Below are 5,259 nucleotides of genomic sequence, written 5' to 3'. Positions count from 1 at the left end.
ATATATGTATATAGATATACATATATACCTGAGGGTTGGCAGGAAACAGGGAAAGGGAGGTGCATTTTCATTGTCTAGCATGGGAGCAAGAAACTGGCAGGCCAATAGGGGAGTTATCACAAGCTGCCAGGGCTACAACTGTCAAGAGAGGGGGATGTTAGATAAGGGGAGCTGTCACAGGAATGCAGCTGCCAGAGGGGGATGTAAGGACACTCGGGCAGCTCCCATGTGGGCTGGGGCAGGTGTGGTTTTGCAATGGACCTCTTGGAAGTAATGGGGAAGTAACAGCAATCCTCTTTACTAGTAAATATATCCCAGTTAGATGATAATTGTATGGTCTCTGTGCATGTTCAGAATATAACTTTGGAATCAAATCAACCTCAGTACAATTCCTGTCTCTGCCACTTACTACCTATGTGACTTTGAGAACTTTCTCTGAACTTCAAAATACTTACCTTAACATAGAAATTATAAATATAAATGATGCAGTTTCTAGCACACAAAAGGCATAAAAGCTAGTACTATTATCTTTATTTTATTACTATTATTATTGTTGTTCTTATTCAAATCTATGTTTTTGGATGAAAGGGATATTTTAGATTGCAATGATAAGAAGGGATAAGCTAAAGCAGGGAAAGACTGAAAGCAGGAAAATCAGTTAAAAGGCTTTCAAAAACAGTAGAAAGGACAGTCCAATGGTGGCTCAGTGGCAGAATTCTCATCTGCCATGCTGGAGACCCGGCTTGGATTCCCTGTGCCTGCCCATGCAAAAAAAAAAAAACAAACAAAACTGTAGAAAGAGTGAAACAAAAGCAGTGCCCAGAGATAATGTCAGGGAGGACTACGCAGAGTTGAGTAGCTCCATGGTTCGAGGGAGAAGGATAGAGAGGAAGTTCAAATCAAATCTGGCTAAAATTTGAACCCAAGCTATCAGGAGTAGGAATTCAGAATTGAAGAAATAAGGCATGGGAAGGATAAGGTGCAAGATTTTAGTCTCGCTGAAATGTTAGCAGAATTTCCAAAAGACAAAGATCAGTAAAATGTTAGCAATGGAAGATCAGAGCTTGAGAGAAAACATACCCAAACGCAAGTAGGGGAATCACCTAAGCAGAAGTGATCACAGAGAAATGGGGAATTGCTCCAAGCAGAAGTATATGAAAACAGAAAAGTCAAAGATTAAAGACTAAATCTTTCAAAAAATTCCCACATCAGAAAATAAGGAAACTGACCGGTAGAAATGCCAAAAAAGCCAAGTTTAGCAACTGTGAGCAAGATCTGGAGACAAACAGATCTGGCATCAAATTCCAAATTTATTATGCATTAGCTATGTGAGCTGGGGAAAGTTAATTAACATCAGCAAAACTAAGTGTTCCTGTCTGAAAACCAAGGGAAATAATACCAGTGTACCAAATGTATAAAATGTGGCTTCAGCACATATGTTCCCAAACCAGTCAGCTGGGCTGATGAAACAGATGACCTGGAAGGAGATGTTTCAACCACATGGCACAGTAATGATGATGATGTATATAGGGCACCTCCAATTGACCGTTCCATCCTTCCCACTGCTCCACGGGCTGCTCGGGAACCCAATGACCGGAGCCGTCTTCCCAAATAGCCGCCCTACACTGCTTTTCTAGGGAACCTGCCCTACGATGTGACAGAAGATTCCATCAAGGAATTCTTTAGAGGATTAAATATCAGTGCAGTGCGTTTACCACGTGAACCCAGCAATCCAGAGAGGTTGAAAGGTTTTGGTTATGCCGAGTTTGAGGACCTGGATTCCCTGTTCAGTGCCCTGAGCCTCAACGAAGAGTCTCTAGGTAACAGGAGAATTCGAGTGGACGTTGCTGATCAAGCACAGGATAAAGACAGAGACGATAGTTCTTTTGGCTGTGATAGAAATCGAGATTCTGACAAAACAGATACAGACTGGAGGGCCCGTCCTGCCACAGACAGCTTTGATGACTACCCGCCTAGAAGAGGTGACGATAGCTTTGGGGACAAGTATCGTGATCGTTATGATTCAGACCGGTATCGTGATGAATATCGTGATGGTTATCGTGACGGCCCACGCCGGGATATGGATCGATATGGGGGCCGGGATCGCTATGATGACAGAGGCAGCAGAGACTATGATAGAGGTTATGACTCCAGGATAGGCAGCGGCAGAAGAGCATTTGGTAGTGGGTACCGCAGGGATGATGACTACAGAGGAGGCGGGGACCGCTATGAAGACGGATATGACAGACGGGAAGATCGATCGTGGAGCTCCAGAGATGATTACTCTCGAGATGATTATAGGCGTGATGATAGAGGTCCCCCCCAAAGACCCAAACTGAATCTAAAGCCTCGGAGTACTCCTAAGGAAGATGATTCCTCTGCCAGCACTTCCCAGTCCAGTCGAGCAGCTTCCATCGTTGGAGAGGCAAAGCCTGTTGACACAGCTGCTAGAGAACGGGAGGCAGAAGAACGGCTACAAAAGGAACAGGAGAAATTGCAGCGTCAGCTGGATGAGCCAAAACTAGAACGACGGCCTCGGGAAAGACACCCAAGTTGGCGAAGTGAAGAGACTCAGGAACCGGAACGGTCGAGGACAGGAAGTGAGTCATCGCAGACCGGCACCTCCGCCACATCTGGCAGAAATGCACGAAGGAGAGAAAGTGAGAAATCTCTGGAAAATGAAACACTCACTAAAGAAGAAGACTGTCATTCTCCAACTTCTAAGCCTCCCAAATCTGATCAGCCTCTAAAGGTAATGCCAGCCCCTCCACCAAAGGAGAATGCTTGGGTGAAGCGAAGTTCTAATCCTCCTGCTGGATCTCAGAGTTCAGACACAGAGCAGCAATCTCCTACAAGTCGTTGCGGAAAAGTCCCTTCAGCTCAACCATTTGAGGAAGGACCAGCAAGAAAAGATGAAAACAAAGTAGATGGGGTGAGCGTCCCAAAAGGCCAAAGTGGGCACTCCATCCATGGTCCAGGAGATGGAGGGAGCAAAGACCACTGGACGGAGTCTGATAGGAAAGATGGCAAGAAGGATCAAGACTCCAGATCTGCACCTGAGCCAAAGAAAACTGAAGAAAATTCAGCCTCTAAGTTCAGTTCTGCAAGTAAGTACGCTGCTCTGTCAGTTGATGGTGAAGATGAAAACGAGGAGGAGGAATACACCGAATAAATCTCTACATCCTGTGCTCTCTCCTAGTCTCACTCCATCCTGGAACAATCGAGAGCAAATCAAACCGCTATCCAGACAAGACAAAATAAAACACACCGTCTCCTGGAAAAAAAAAATGTGGCTTCAGTAAATATTCCTTTTAAAGATATTTCTTCAATTCATGAAATTCACAGAAACCAAAGCAGGAGAGAATTCCAAAGAGTGAGAAATAACTAATGTTTCTGTCCATTCAAAGAAAGAAGAAGAACTGAAAAAAGAGGCTTTAAATTACATTGTACTCTTATATTTCTATTTACTTCTTCCATATCACTGTTTATCTATATTTTGAAAGAGTCTGTGTAAAACAGATCTAATTTGTCCTTGCATGTTTGGAAGAATTCAACATTAACACCATTTTAGTCTAGAATTTCCTTTGTGGGAAATATCTTGATAACAAACTCAATTTTATTCAATACAAGACTATGAGATTTTCTATTTCTTTACTTCTAAGCTTAACTAATTTACCTCTTTCAAATAATTTGTCCACTCCCACTGTTATCAACTTTACTGGCGTGAAGTTATTCATAACATTTCTTTATTATTTTTTAATGTCTGTTGCATCTGTGGTGATTGCCCCTCTTTTATTCCTGTAGCACCAATTTTTGTTTTCTATCTTTTTTCCTTAATCAGCTAATCAGAATTTTTGATTTCTCTATTAATTGTGACCTTCTAGTTCATTAATTTCCACTCTCATATGTATTATTTCTTCCCTTCTACTTACTTGAGCTCAATTCGCACTTCTGTTTCTAAGATAAAGCATAATGACGATTCACTTTAAACCTCTCTTGTTTTCTAATAAAGACATTTAAAATTGTAAATTTCTCTCAAAAAAAACACTTTAGCTGCATCCCACAATGTTCGGGCTTTTTTTCCTTCATTTTCATTGAGTTCAAAATATTTTCTAATTTCCTTTGTGACTTATTTTTCAACAATTGAGTTATTTAGAAACATGTAGCTCAATTCCCATATATTTGAACATTTTGCAGAGCCCTGTCCTTACTTTCCCAAAATTTATTTCACTGTATGTTTTCATTCCTTCTAGATTTGTTGAAAATGTTTAATGCCTCAACATATGGGCAACCTTCGTGAATTTTCCACATGCTTTTGAGATGAATCTATATTCTAAGACATAGAATATAGAATATGTCATTGGGTGACATATTCTATATATGTCACTTTGCTCATGTCACTTGATAGGTGTATTCACATCTTCAATGTCCAAAATTGATAGAACAAGTATGTCTACTTGTTCTATCAATCACTGAGAGAGAAGTGTTGAACTCTTTACCTGTATTGGTAAATTTTTCTATTTCTCATTTCAGTTCCATCATATTGGCTTATGTTTTTGAAGTTTTGCTATTAGGTAGATATGCATCTAGAATCTTTAGGTGTTTTTCATTAAATGATATTTGATCTTTGTTAATACTCCAAGTCCTGAAATATACTCCACTTTCTCATGATTGGTGCTAGCGTAGTATAGCATTTTCCATTTGTGCCAGTTTGTAGCTATTATACCCCAGAAAAGCCATGTTTTAATTCTGATTCAATCTTGGGGGTGGGGAGCAGCTATTTCTTTTAATCCTGATTCAATACTGTAGGGTGGAAACTTTTGATTAGATTATATCCATGGAGATGTGACATGTGGAATTATGGGCATAACCTTCGGATTAGATGGAGATGTGACTCCACCCAATCAAGGTGATCTTGATTACTTTACTTAAGTCCTTTAAAAGGAGAAACATTTTTAAGAAACCTCGGAGCAGATGCAGAAGCTTGGAGTATAGTTGCTTCAGAGCTGACAAAGCCAACCTAAGACCTAGACATTTTTAGATGCAGAGCCCAGCAGATGTCACTATGTGCCTTTCCATGAGATGCTAAGCAAGCCAGAACCCAGAGTTATGTTCCAGAGAGCTAAGTGAAGGCCCACGAATGCCAAGTGGGGAACCCCTACAGAAACAGAGTCTGAAAGCAATGAGGCCCAAGAGCAAGGAACCAGCAGATCCCAGCCACATGCTTTCCTGGTTGCCAGAGGTGTTCCAGACAGTATC

General features: G+C 41.1%; 1 pseudogene; it reads left to right on the top strand.

Moving 5' to 3' along the window:
* Nucleotides 1-1,049: 1,049 nt before the first annotated feature.
* On the top strand, nt 1,050-3,172 carry LOC143643988 (eukaryotic translation initiation factor 4B pseudogene; annotated as a pseudogene).
* Nucleotides 3,173-5,259: the final 2,087 nt, after the last annotated feature.

This window comes from Tamandua tetradactyla, chromosome 8, assembly GCF_023851605.1.
Source record: "Tamandua tetradactyla isolate mTamTet1 chromosome 8, mTamTet1.pri, whole genome shotgun sequence".
Taxonomy (NCBI): domain Eukaryota; kingdom Metazoa; phylum Chordata; class Mammalia; order Pilosa; family Myrmecophagidae; genus Tamandua; species Tamandua tetradactyla.
The sequence above is the reverse complement of the archived record's forward strand: the minus strand, read 5'-3'. Positions and strand labels throughout refer to the sequence as shown.